Raw genomic sequence first — 15,178 nt, forward strand, 5'->3', positions numbered from 1 at the left:
TAAGAGGAGAAACATCAATGCATGAACCCGGGAATCACCCCGTCATCATTACATTTCCACTCAAAGGCATTCCGGGCCTCATCAACACAAACCCTGGCCACCGGATGATCAACATTATCCCTATGAATCCACGTTCACCTTGGAAATAATGTTGTCGCTCAAAGGAATCTGGGGTGGGGTACACTCTCAGCCCCGCCACTTTTGACTCTCAAGGGTGGTGTCCACTCTCAGCCCTCGTCATAGATGGGCATTGATCATTGGCACGTTTCCTTAGTGCTATCACTCAACTGCTATAACACAGGTTGACATCCCGACATCCCTCATGAATAATACAAAAGATATGCCAATGCCATAACCACAACATATATCAATGAATTACGAACAGCAACATTTCAATGCATGAATTTCAATACACATGCAAAAACATTTTGGATGAACCATCTACATGAAATCAACCTATCACGGGTCAACCATTTGTATGGAACAAAATTGAGTATAGGGTCGTACCACCCACAATAAATCAAAAGTGATCAAAAGTAACAAGAATATGCACAAGAATTGGATTGAACAACTCACCGTTATTCGCAACTCAGATTTTCTTGAAAAGCATGCACTGTCTCGATTTGCATGCCAATCTCAAAATTTGCACAAGTCACTCCACCTTAAGTCTCAAGGCACCCTAATAATCTTGTTCATTTAAATAGGCATCAGAACTTATTTTTTCTCATAATTTTCTCAATTTTTCTCCCATTTTTCCTCACTAATATTCTAAAATAAATATCTCCACAACTTTTTTTCCAAATATTTTTGCACCAAAAATCCTAGAATAATATTCTAAGCATTTTAGAAAAAAAATGGGAAAATACCTCACAGGCACGCGCTGCAACACCCCGCCTCACAAGGCATTAATATATGCTAGGATTTTTTTTTTTTTTACATCAAACATAAACCAACAATAAATCCTCAACATAACTTTTATACATTAACACTCCCAAACATGGTGAATGAGTAATACATTTTAAACATAAACAGAAGCAAGATCAGAACCTGGAAGAAACCTTGAAAACATAATATACGTGGGTACATACACATCGTTCACCCAACATAATATTACAAATATTGCTAAAACCTTAAATAATACAACTGAATGTAATAGATAGTCCTAACCCTACGTGGGGGCCACAAATTTCCGTCAAGCTCATGCCTCCATCACTTCCTTACCTTTCTAGCTGCTTGTCTCCCCTCGAACGTGGAATATTCCAGGGACATAGTCCAATATTGGAAGATGAAATCTTCTAAGTGAGGGTTATATAAGTATGAATGAATGAATGATGCATAGACATTAAACAAATACCCTAGTGTAACTTCCCTAGCCCACCAACCCGGCACGGAACCCTAGGCAGAATCTCAAACCTCTGCAAGATAATCCTAACGTTGTTCCATCAATTGCCATTGGAAAATTACAGTTACACTCTTAGGGTGATATCCCAATCCCATGTACGAGTTTAATATGACAATAATATTATGTCATGCATACCTCACGACTTCTCATGTAACAGTATATGAAGATGATCATAACATACGTAGATATCATGCATAGAAAGGTAACCATATCGTATATGGGTTATAGGGACAAAACTACTCACCTTAAAATAGAAATTTGACTTGCCTCGATTTGCGTGTCAATCTAAAAAATAATACAAATTGTCAAGATCCTTGGCCAAATCACTTCATGGCCAATAATTTTCAATAAAAATTAATAATCTAATTTTTCTAGACTTTTCCTTATTTTTTTCTCTATTTTTCTTATTTTTCCTCTATTTTTTTATAGACACAAATTCTTCCAAAATTCCAAATAAAGTATTTTCTTAAATTGTTTCTTCATAAAAATTCCTAAGATAACATTTATAATATCCATAATTTTTTTTGGAATTTTCCAAAACCTCTTCCTATTTTTTTCTAATTAAGTTTTCTTTCAAAAATTCAAAATAATTATTTTATTATGAAATTTCCAAAATAAAAATTCATAAAAGTAAACAATTCATTTTTTCTATATTTATGGACATTTTTCCAGAATTTTATCCATCTTATTTCTATTTTTACTCTATTTTTCTTTATTTTTAACTTTTAAAAATAATAAAAATTATCTCCGATCATCTTTTTTGGCGCCGGCACACTGGAAAATTAAACTGACTATACCAAAAGATAACTTACCTTGATTTGATCACTCTGGCCAAATTTGAGGTTGAAACAACACTTGGAAAACCTCCATCCGAACAAAAATCAGTCCGACTCCAACGAGATTCGATTTTTCCAGCGAAGCTCTGATCACCCCTCAAATGAACTCCAAAATTCTTCAAACTTTCCAGAAATGATCCTCACCTCATGGGAAACAAAATTCCTATGGTTTGGTGCCTTAATTTGTTAAAAAACGAGGTCGATTTGAAACTCAAATCTTGCAAAACTCTAGGCCACCATATCCTCTATTTATAGCCAAATTCGAACCCCAAAACGACAAATCTCGAGTAACCCAAAGCCTTTGATGTCTCCTCTTCCCTTTAATGAGTCCAAAATCCACCGAAAGAGCTCCAATCTTGCCATTTCAATGGCTAAATTTTTGGCCATTTTTTGCCAAAAGTTGGTCCGATTTTGACGCCATTTTGGCCATTTGTTGGCCAAGAAGCTTGTCTTGGCCTTGTCCAGAGGCCCCCCAGCCACTGCCTTGGATCTCCCACGGCCGATTTCGGCGATTGGAAGGTTGGTCGGCCATGGATGCTTTGGAAGTTTTCTTGAAATTGCACTTTGGCCCTTTAACTTCGGTTTTCCCATTTTGACCCTTTTTCACATAACCCCTCAACTTTGCACAATTGCATTTAAGTTCCTCAAGTCCTAAAAATTTCATTTGACCCTCGAAGATTCCAAGAAATTATTGTTTTGATCTCCCTCAGGCAATTTCGGAAAACTGCACTTATGCCCGAATCTCCGTTTTGGCCTTAAACCCTTTTGTTTCTTCCTGAAACCACTGAAAGGTTGTTCTACATACTAAATATGAACTTTCTTGCAGTTCCATTGACCTCTAGAAGGTCTCCTGCATTGATTCAGTTTTTCAGTCAAAATCATAGCTGTATTTTTAGTTGTACTGAAAATCATTTCTGATCCAATTTCTCTCGATGTTAAAAATCATTTCTTGAAATTCTTAATAGGTATATGCCTATTTCTTTAGGTATATGAGCCCCCGAGCGTTCTCTTTAGTCGATTCGGATATTTTCTCGGGTTCTTCTAATACCGATTTCCTTTGAAACCTCATATTTCTTACCCGAAAATTTTTCGGGTATTACACGCGTCCCCACACGCCAGGCGCGTGAACTGCGCATAGTAGTAGCGCATGAAGGCCACGCTCTATTTCTTCTCTGGTGAGCTCCTCGCTAGCCGACGACCGAAATCTTTTTTTGACCACACCAACTAGTAGCTCTCTCCAAGTCAATCACAAAGGTACCCTTGGGTGCCCAAAACAACCACCAGAGGGCTTCTAAATCGAGCAAAACCAGACCCGGTCCGGCCATCATGCATGACTTTCTAGCCAAGCCTGAACTGCCTTCAAACGTACTCCAAAATGCCTCAAATTTCCAGAAACTCTCATCTCGACTCAAGGATCAAAAGACCCTTAATGGTTTCGTTCAATTCACCCTCAAGCTTGAGCAATTTTTTGCTCTAAAATTAGCCAAAAACCTTTGCTATTTATAGGCTAAATCTAACCCCCTCGTGGCCAATCACTGACCATAGCTTCTCTCACATGCCTTCTAGACCATCCTTGGACATGCCCTGATGAGATTTGGCTACCATTTATCTGGATTTTCAGGCCAAGCTTACGGCCAGATCGGCCATGCCTGTGCAGATCTTTCGAAAATTACACTCTGGCCCCCTTGAAACTTTCTTTTGCATTTTGACCCTTATCCTCAAGCCCCTGAATTATCCAACTATTCCACTAAGCCCCATAAGATTTAAACCCTTCATTCCACCCTCGAAGACTCAGAAAAACCATTGTTTTGACCTGCCTCGGCCATAATTAATAAATTACACTTAGGCCTGATTATACGTAGGATCATATGTTAATCGAAAATCCTTATGTTTCTTCTTGAAACCTCTTAAGGGTTATTTCTTATATTTAATATAGCCCTACTCGGGCTCCCATTGACTTCCCGAAAATCCCTTACTATCATTTAGTTTCTCAGCCTGAATCCTAGCTGTACCAAAAATCATTTCAGATCCAATTTCTTTCTATGTTATAAATCTTATCTCGGGACACTCGTTACTAATGTACCATTTTCTTTAGGCATCTAAGCCCCGGGGTACTCCTTGCAGTTGATTCGGCGATTTATTTTTTACTATCAAGTCATTTTTCGGTATTTTAAACTCATCTAAATTACATGGCAAATTTATGAAAATATGGGGTATTACATGGTTGGTGTGTTTGGGTTTTTTTGGTTGGGGGCATGTTGTTCTGGCTTCTCGTTCTGGCCATGACCGATTTGCGAATGGAGTTGTTGGGATGTTCTGGTGAGTGTATGGGGTAGGTAAAATTTATCGGGCCCCACGATGAGTGTCAAATGTTCCTTCCAGCCTAAAGAAGGTGATCGAACGATGAGCTTAAGGCGATGACAAAGGTGGTTACGGTGGTTTACACGACTGGGCGACATCTGCAAGCACTCTGACGCTCAAGTAAGCAAGGATTCAAGGTGGAAGAATATCGGTAGGGGTGAAAAAGACATACCTCGACTAACGGTGAGGCTGACTTAAATAAGAGAGGAGAAGGGTCTAATCCCGGTATATTGGCCAGCCATTGTAGAAGGATGAGGGGTCGAGATATCCAGTGCTAATGAGGATATAGGGTCGGGATATCTGGAGGCGCTGTTGAAACTTGTTGCAGGTGTGGAGATCTTGACGTACGGTGATAAGGATGAGGGTGCTGCTAAGTTATTGTTGGGTCGAGGTCGGGCTAGGAGATTGGGCTCAAGGCCAAGTCATGGGCCGGCTAAAAAATAAATTAAATAAAACATATAAAATTTAGTGATGGGATTGCCCTCACCACTAAAAAATAAAAAATAAATAAATAAAAAGGGTAAAATTTAGTGACGGGATCACCCCGTTGCTAAAAAATAAAAATAAATTAAATAAAAAATTAAAATTTAGTGACGGGATAACCCCGTTGCTAAAAAATAAAAATAAATTAAAACTTTTTTAATTATTTAGCGACGGAATATTCCATCGCTAAATTTAAAAACTTAATAAAAAATATTTAAAATTATTTAGTGACAGAATATTCCGTCGCTAAATTTAATTTTAAATTAAAAAATGTGGCGACGAAATATTCTGTGGCAAATTCGTTGCTAAAATTTAGTGATGGAATATCCGCCACTCAGATGTCTCTAATTAGCGACAAAAAAATTTCATCGCTAAATCTGTAACTAAATTATGAATTTTTTGTAGTGTTCTCCGTAGCTAAGGTTACAGATGACTCGATAAAGGCCTTCCTAGTTAGCACTAAGGTTTCCTTCTCTAGGTTGTTGCTTAGCTCGTTATTTTGACTTTCCTCAGCATTAAGTCACCTTCTTTAAAGCTTTGAGGTATGACCCTTTCATTGTACTTCCAAGCTATTTTTTGTTTGGTCACTTGCTTGTGAATGTTCGCTATGTCCTGAACTTCTGGGAGGAAGTCAAGGTTGATTCTTCGCTTGAGTTTGTTGGTGTCTTCTAGGAAGTACTGCTTGCGGGGCCTTGGCTTTTCGATCTCCACCGGGATCATGGCCTCAGCTCCATAGGTGATCCTAAAGGGGGTCTCCATCGTTGAAGACTTCGTTGTGGTGTGGTATAACCATAATACCATTGTAAGCTCTTATGCCCGTTCCTCTTTGGCTTGATCGAGCTACCGCTTGGTTTGGAGAAGAACCTCTATATTTGTTGGGTATTTCTAGCAAGTGATGGTTGATGTTTAGGTTTTCTTGATTGGGGGTGTTGTTTTGGCTTCTCGTTCTGGCCATGGCTAGTTTGTGAGTAGAGTTGTTGGAATGTTTTGGTGAGTGTATGGGGTATGTAAATTTTACTGGGCCCCACGATGGGCGTTAAATGTTCCTTTTGACCCAAAGGGGGTGATCGGACGGTGAGCTTAAGGCGACGACAGAGCTGGTTACTATGGTTTACATAGCGGGGGGGTGCATGACACCTACAAACATTATGACGCTCAAGTAAACAATGATTGAAGGTGACAGAATATTAGTAGGGCTGAAAAAAAAACATACGTCAACTGGCGATGAGACTGACTTAAATAGGAGACGAGAAGGGTCCAATCCTCAGTACGTTCGCGGTGAGGTCGACTTAAATAGGCGATGAGGGGACGAGATATCCAGCGTTGATGGGGATATAGGGTCGGGATATCTGGAGGCGCTGTTGAAGCTTATTGTAAGCGTGGAGATCTTAACGTACGGTGATAAGGATGAAGGTGCTACTGAGTTGTCGTTGAGTCGAGGTCGGGCCAGGAGATCGGGCTCAAGGCCGAGTCATGGACCCGTTATTTGGGCTGAGCCCAGTAAGATTAGTACAATCCAATATATAAAAATAAAAAGAAGAATCTATAATATGTAGCACTACTTCAAGCCTTGGCTCAAGTTTTTTAAGTGATTTAAATTTAATTAAAGCCTAGCTAGTTGAACACGAAAGAATCTAAATTTTGAGATCAAAGAAGTTGAAGGGATGAAGGGACGAGGAGGCGGTGCGGGTCCGGAACATGGCTCATCATAGGTAGAAACTTTCAGTTACTAAGGAGGGTGCGTTTGATTTAGTACAACCTTTTGTCTTAATATCTTAATATGAGAGAACACCCCCCCCCCCCCCCCCCCCCCCGAGAAACTTCTACTAAAAAATTTCAATCAGGCAAGAGTATTTTAGCAAACCCAAAAACTCCATCCGAAAATAAAATTGACAAAAATATTAAATTCTTCTTACTTTATTAAAAGAAACACACATTAATATTGAAATTATTTTTTAAACTTCAAAGTTAAGTACAATTAATTTTTAAATTTTTAAATTAATCAGGCTCGTAACATTTTGCAAAATTTCCTGTTCAGTCCTCTTAATTTAACTGTTACCAATGAAATTAACATCCAATTAATTATTTGTGACCTTCCATAAAATATAATATATATATATATATATTGTGTGTGTGTACAATGAAAAAATATTATATTTTTTAGTACATCCTTTTGTGTATTTTTTGAATTAGTTTTAGTACGCTTCAATTAATCAAATTATTTGAACCAATCTAAAAACACATATTTTTCAATTTAATTCAGACATATAAGAATTTTTCTTTTCGCATTAAATTTTTTTATTCTTTTTGTCTTATTTGAATTAGTTGTATTTGTTTGACGTATTCCAAAATAAATTAATGCTCATTTTATTGATCTTAAAATAATTCTACTTATTTTTGGTTATTTTTGCATTCATCTTTATTTTTTTAAATATACCTGATAAAATACGAAATAAATAAGGATATAAATGAATAACTATAATCTAAATTATGAGTTTTAATGTATTAATGATTTTTTTTTCATTATATATTTATAAGCTTCCCAAAAGCTTTGCCTGAAATTAGCCGTTTATAACCGTTGAAATTTGAAAAAGAGATAGTCGACAAAAGATAATATATAGTTGACTATATTTTCAAGTAAAATTAAGACATAGTCGACAGACAAGAAAGCATAGTCAACTATCTTCTAACACAAATTACCCATAGTCAACAAACACATTCACATAGTCGACAGATTATACAAGCATAGTCGACTCTGTCGACTATTGACAGGCATAGTCGACAACACTAAACCATATAGTCGACTATTCATAGACATAGTCAACAGAACACAAATACATAGTCGACTATTCTTTTTATAAAAATTGAATCGTTAAATGATAACATGAAAAAAGAATATTGGAATCATAAAATTCTTTAACATTGAACTCTCTTAACTTTATTTCATCATCAAAATACAATTATTTGTCATCGTCAAAATTATATCAAAGGCAAAACATCAATCTCTCATTTTCTGATGATGATAATATTTTATGAAATACCCAAAAGTCTCCCCCTTTTTGTCATAAATCAAAAAGGATATATTTGAAAGAATTTTAACACAAGATTAGGAAGAGATTGGATAAAACATCAATGGGATAAGAGTACATTTGAGAAAAGATAAATTTTTACAAACTCCCCCTTAATAACACATATCAAAAAGATTTATTCTTCCCCCTGATCAAAGCATAAAATTTGAAAATCATTTTAATACTATAACTCCCTCTTAATTTTAGAAACTAATATGATTGAAATTTTGGATACACATTCTTAAGTAAAATCATAAAGGCAATACATGATTCAAAATCATCATAATCATGGAGAGTTTAGGGATAGAGAATATACCACCAAAATTGAGTTTAACAATCTCTCTTACTTTTTGTTGGCAAAATAAAAATGAGCATCTTTTGGGGTTAATTTTCTCCTTCAACCCTCTTTCCTTCAAACTTGATTCATCCATAAATATTTCACTTTGAGCTTCATTTAGATGTCAAGCAAACCTACAAAAAATAACTCATCTACAAGATTTTGGTGCCAAACCCTCTTTGGGGTCACCATAGTTAGTGTTGAAACTTCCTTTTGGAACCCATATTTGTTTATATCTTGTAGGATGGTTTCTTATAAAGTATTTGTTTACAGAATGCCCACATTGACCACAATAATGACAAGTGATTTTAGAATGTGAGGCAAAATTTTGTTTTCTTTTCACAAAGCCACCTTGCCCTTTTCTTCTTTTATGAAAATATTTTCTTTGAATCTCAAGAGCATTTTCAATTCTTCTTTCTCTTTGTCGGTTTTTTCAAGAGATAATTTTAAACATTTATTTTTCTCTTGAAGTTCATCATTTTGAGCTTTCAACATTTTATTCTCATTATTCCAAGAATCTTTTTCTTCTTTCAATAAGCTCACTTCTTTATCTAAAGATTTTAATTTCTTCTTTAAGACATTGTTTTTCATATTGATATTTTCAAATTCATTCATCAAATCATTGAATGCATCGTGCAATTCATCAAGAGTAAAACTTAAAATTAAATCACTAGAATGGGATGGATTCTCTTCTATGTTGGTTATAAGACATAGGTTGACCACTTCCTCCACTTGGGATTCATCACCAAAAGAAGAATCATCCATTTTCTTTTTGAACTTCTTCTGATACCTCTTAAATGATGGACATTCGGATATGATATGCCCATACTTTTGACATCTATAACATTTAACTGCATTTCTATATTTCTCCCCTTCAAACTTATCCTTCTTCTTCCTTAGGTTTCTTCTTTCCAATTCTTTCAATCTTTTTCTAGTGAGAAACCTTTTGAATTTCCTAGTAATTATCATCAAATCATCATCATCATCATCACTAGATGAGTGTGAAACTTTGAAAAGAAGATTCTTATCTCTATTTATCTCATCATTATCTCTCTTCATCATGATCTCGTGAGTCATGAGAGATCCAAACAAATCATCAAAAGATAAGTTATCTAAATCTTTAGCCTCTTGAATGGCAATCACTTTGGGGTCCTATTCCTTGGGTAGACTTCTAAGGATTTTTTTAACTTTCTCTCCATTTGAAAAAGTTTTTCCTAAGGCCTATAAATTTGTGACAATATTATTAAACCTAGTAAACATTTCATTAATAGGTTCCCAAGATTTCATAGAAAAAAATCCACACTCATGAATTAGTAAATTTACATTTGATTCCTTGACTTGATTGGTGCCTTCATGAGTGATCTCTAATTTGTCCCAAATCTCCTTTGTCGTTTTGCATGTTGAGACTAGGTCGAACTCTTCGATGCAAATAGCACAAAACAAAGTGTTCATGGCTCTTGCATTTATCTCCATATCTCTTCTTTCCTTTATTGTCCAAGTCTCCATATTTTTCATATCGGCCAAAGTAACCCCTTTCTTAATCACTTGGACAAGGCTTGTATCCTGCATAAGATAGATGAGCATTTTTGTTTTCCAAAAATTAAAGTTAGTACCATTAAAGAAAGGTGGACGAGTGGTGCTTTGACTCTCAACTTTTGATGAGCCAAAAATATGTGTCATTTGACAAGATTTTTTTCCCTAGGTTGTTAAACCAATGAAAAATAGTTGGAATGAGGCTCTGATACTAATTGTTAAAACTGAAATGATGAGGCACACACCAAGAGAGGGGATGAATTGGATATTTAAAAAAAAAAACATGATAGAAACTTGAAATCCTTTTGATGAAAAATTTGATGCAAGTGAGGATTATTGAAATGTTTGAAATAATAAATGAAATAAAATCAAAAGTAAGAGATGAACACAAGAATTTATAGTGGTTCGGCTTAACCCAAGTCTAATTCACTACCTTAACTCCTCACTAAGGATTTTCAAAATAATCCACTATCAACCCCCTACTCAAACCGAGTAGGTCCTCTAGTTCTCGACTAGAAAATTTACAAACCTCCCAATCAAATGAGCCATCTAGCTACACAAGCTAGGAAATACAAGAAATGTACAATTGGAGAGAATCTAAGAGATGAATCTCTTAGTTACAATGTCTTTAAAAATGAAACAAGGCTTAAATGAATGAATACATATTTAGATCAAAACCTTGAAGAGGGAAAAATAAAGCAGAGACGATTTTAAATACAAATGAGAATAACAGTAAGCTCAAATCATTTCATTCCTGTCCATTAGTCTTCTCTTGATCATCATTGAGTTGTATTTATAGGCTTCCCAAAAGTTTTGCCCGAAACTAGCTGTTTATGACCGTTGAAATTTGAAAAACTAGCTGTTGGAAGCTTTTTATGAAAAGAGATAGTCGACAGAAGATAATGTATAGTTGACTATATTTTCAAGTAAAACTAAGACATAGTCGACAGACAAGAAAACATAGTCGACTATCTTCTAACACAAATTACTCATAGTCGACAAACACATTCACATAGTCGACAGATACAAAAATATGAAGAAGATTTTAAAAATCATATATAAACATAGTCGACAAAAGAAAAATCGTAGTCGACTATCCTTACATGATAGTCGATAGAATGAAAAATAGTCGATATAAGCCATATATAGTCGACAGATTATACAAGCATAGTCGACTATCCTTAATAACATAGTCAACTATTGACAGGCATAGTCGACAGCACTAAACCACATAGTTGACTATCCATAGACATAGTCAACAGAACACAAACACATAGTTGACTATTTTTTTTATAAAAACTGAATCGTTAAATGATAACATGAAAAAAGAATATTTGAATCATAAAATTCTTTAACATTGAACTCTCTTAACTTTATTTCATCATCAAAATATAATTATTTTTCATCATCAAAATTATATCAAAGGCAAAACATCATAGCTCGGAAAGATCATATATTGAAATAAGAGGAGACAAATGGGAGAGTTGAATGACACCTAATTTTATTAACATTGTGAAATGTGTTGGCGTGTAGTCGGGTAATACATAACTGATGAATGCTAAAAGAAATGGACATAATGAATCCTTAAATAGAACAAATAAGATTAATCAACAAATAATACAACAAATGAATTCTAAATGACCACTTAGTTGTAATACTTTCGCAAGCTGGTTGCATTCCATGCTCACGGTAAAGATTGTCCCAAGAGCTCGGCCAAGTGGTATCCCACTACAAGAAAAACGGCCTTTAGTGACAGAAAATCCATTGCCAAAAAATTTAGCGACAGTCAGCTTCCCGTCGCTAAAATGGCGTCGCTAAATTTTAGCGACGGTGCACAAATCAGCAACGAAAATTTTTGTCTCTAATTAAAAAATAAAAAATTATTTAAAGATTTAAAAATTATTTTAGCGATGAAAAATTCCGTCACTATTCAGCGACGAAAAGTTTTTCGTTGCTAATACACAATAAAAAATTAAATATTAAAAAAATTAGAATTAGCGACGGAAATAGTTCCGTCACTAATAAGCGACAGGCGTTTCTATGGCTGACTTTTATTTAAAAAAAATTAAAATAATTATGGCACGTGCCTGGCCCTTCGTGCACACGCGCACGCTCGTGACCGTCCAAGCTTGGAGCCTCCTTAATAGATACACTACACATATTAATTATATACTACATTTAGTTGCCAACCGTTTTAATTTTATTTTATTTTAAATTAAGATTTTAAATTTTAATTCTTTTAAATTCATAAATTAATACTTAAAAAAATAAATGTTGTAAATTTTTAACTCAACTAATGTATCACTTAAATGTTGTAATTAATTAATCTCTTAAATATTTAAGTTTTATTTGATTAAAAATTAGTTTAATACATATTTGTTATTATAAATTTTATAATATCACATCAATTTACATATTTTAGTTTGTAAATAAAATACATAAAATATGTATTTAATACTAAAGAATTTTAATTTTTATTTAATCTTAGTTTAACAGATAATTAATAAATTTTATTTTTTTAATTATTTTTTTCTTTTTTAGCGACGAATTTGTACCATCACTAAAGTTTCTAATTATTAATTTAATTAAATAAAAAATTAAAATTTAGTGAAGGGATCACACCAATAACTAAAAAATAAAAGTAAATTAAATAAAAAAATATAAAATTTAGTGACAGGATCATCTATCACTAAGGGTGTGCAATCAATTATAACCGAACCGAATTGATCAAAAATTATGAATCGAATCGAACCAAACTATATGTAATAACCGAACCGAACCGACTGACCCACCCCAACTAACTGAAGCCGAACTAACTGAAGTCTATACCATACTAATCGAATTGAACAGAAAATGAACCGAAAACGAATTGGAACACAAAAATAACCAAGAGACTGCCTTGCTGTTGTCGCCGGCCACATATTCGGCTGGTGATTCCGATGATCGAAATCGATCATCGGATTCCCCCAACCACGGTGACCCACATACCCAAAAATTAAAAGCATCTAATGGTTAAATTTTAGTAAATCTAGGTTTCAAACTTTCAATGTAAAAAAGAAGTTGTACCCAGAAAACTTACCTAAAAACCATCGACATCATCTTCGTCTCTGGTCATCGGAAGTAGCTAGCATCAGCGTCATCTTCGTCTCTGGCCATCGGCAACAACTCGCATCGATGTCATCTTCGTCTCTGGCCTTTGTCTTCGTTTTCGCCATCGGTGACGATGAGGGATGGTGGAGGGAGAGAGAAGAGACGAAGAGATGAGGCGGCCTAATCTATGAAGCCTCGAAGAGCCTTCGTCTTCGCCATCGGCGACGGCGAGGGATGGCGGAGGAAGAGAGAAGGGACGAAGAGATGACCCTGAGGTAGTGCATACGACCTGATCTGAGATCTATGAAGAGATAAGATGAGGTAGTGCTGCGGCTGGCCAGATCTCAAAGAGAAGAGAGACGAAATGGCGAGAGAGGGATAGAGTCTTAGAGAGAGAATGACGAAGAGAAGAGAAGACAGTTGCAGACATGGGGTGTTGTGCCTGCATGAGGGAGGACGACGATTCATTTCGACAGATGGGGGTTATTAGTATTCGGTTCGGTTCGATTTTTTGGTTATTTTTACTAAAATAACCAAACTAAATCGAATAACTGATTTTTAACGACAAAAACAATCGAACCGAACCGGCCCTTTTGAAAAATCGAATTGAACTAACCAAATTTGTCGGTTCGGTTCGGTTAGTTCGGTTTAACCGAACTTTTGCTCACCCCTACCTATCACTAAAAATAAAAAATAAATTAAATAAAAAATATAAAATTTAGTGACGGGATCCCCTGTCGCTAAAACATAAAAATAAATTAAATAAAACATATAAAATTTAGTGATGGGATTGCCCTCACCACTAAAAAATAAAAATAAATTAAATAAAAGGGTAAAATTTAGTGATGGGATCACCCTGTCGCTAAAAAATAAAAATAAATTAAATAAAAAATTAAAATTTAGTGACGGGATAACCCCGTTGCTAAAAAATAAAAATAAATTAAACCTTTTTAATTATTTAGCGACAGAATATTCCGTCGCTAAATTTAAAAACTTAATAAATAATATTTAAAATTATTTAGTGACAGAATATTTTGTCACTAAATTTAATTTTAAATTAAAAAAATTGGCGACGACATATTCTGTGGCAAATTCGTCGCTAAAATTTAGTGATGGAATATCCGCCATTGAGATGTCTCTAATTAGCGAAAAAAAAATTCCGTCGCTAAATCTGTAACTAAATTATAAATTTTTTGTAGTGTTCTCCATAACTAAGGTTATAGATGACTCGATAAAGGCTTTCCTAGTTAGCACTAAGGTTTCCTTCTCTGGGTTGTTGCTTAGCTCGTTATTTTGACTTTCCTCAGCATTAAGTCACCTTCTTTAAAGCTTTGAGGTATGACCCTTTCATTGTACTTCCAGGCTACTTTTTGTTTGGTCACTTGCTCGCGAATGTTCGCTATGTCCTGAACTTCTAGGAGGAAGTCGAGGTCAGTTCTTCACTTGAGTTTGTTGGTGTCTTCTAGGAAGTACTGCTTGCGGGGCCTTGGCTTTTCGATCTCCACCGGGATCATGGCCTCGGCTCCATAGGTGATCCTAAAGGGGGTCTCCATCGTTGAAGACTGCGTTGTGGTGTGGTATAACCATAATACCATTGTAAGCTCTTATGCCCGTTCCTCTTTGGCTTGATCGAGCTACCGCTTGGTTTGGAGAAGAACCTCCATATTTGTTGGGTTTTTCTAGCAAGTGATGGTTGATGTTTAGGTTTTCTTGGTTGGGGGCATGTTGTTTTGGCTTCTCGTTCTTGCCATGGCTAGTTTGTGAGTAGAGTTGTTGGAATGTTTTGGTGAGTGTATGGGGTATGTAAATTTTACTGGGCCCCAAGATGGGCGTTAAATGTTCCTTTCGACCCAAAGGGGGTGATCAGACGGTGAGCTTAAGGCGACGACAGAGCTGGTTACTGTGGTTTACATGGCGGGGGGGTGCATGACACCTACAAGCATTCTGACGCTCAAGTAAACAATGATTGAAGGTGACAGAATATTAGTAGGGCTGAAAAAAAACATACCTCAACTGGGGATGAGACTGACTTAAATAGGAGACGCGAAGGGTCCAATCCTCAGTACGT

General features: G+C 35.5%; 1 protein-coding gene across 1 annotated transcript in view; it reads left to right on the plus strand.

The window, feature by feature from the left end:
• Positions 1-15,178, plus strand: part of LOC127798385 (uncharacterized) — a 46,905-nt gene that overhangs the window by 25,984 nt on the left and 5,743 nt on the right. The gene's annotated exons all lie outside the window — the stretch shown is intronic.

Source organism: Diospyros lotus, chromosome 3, assembly GCF_014633365.1.
Source record: "Diospyros lotus cultivar Yz01 chromosome 3, ASM1463336v1, whole genome shotgun sequence".
Lineage (NCBI taxonomy): Eukaryota > Viridiplantae > Streptophyta > Magnoliopsida > Ericales > Ebenaceae > Diospyros > Diospyros lotus.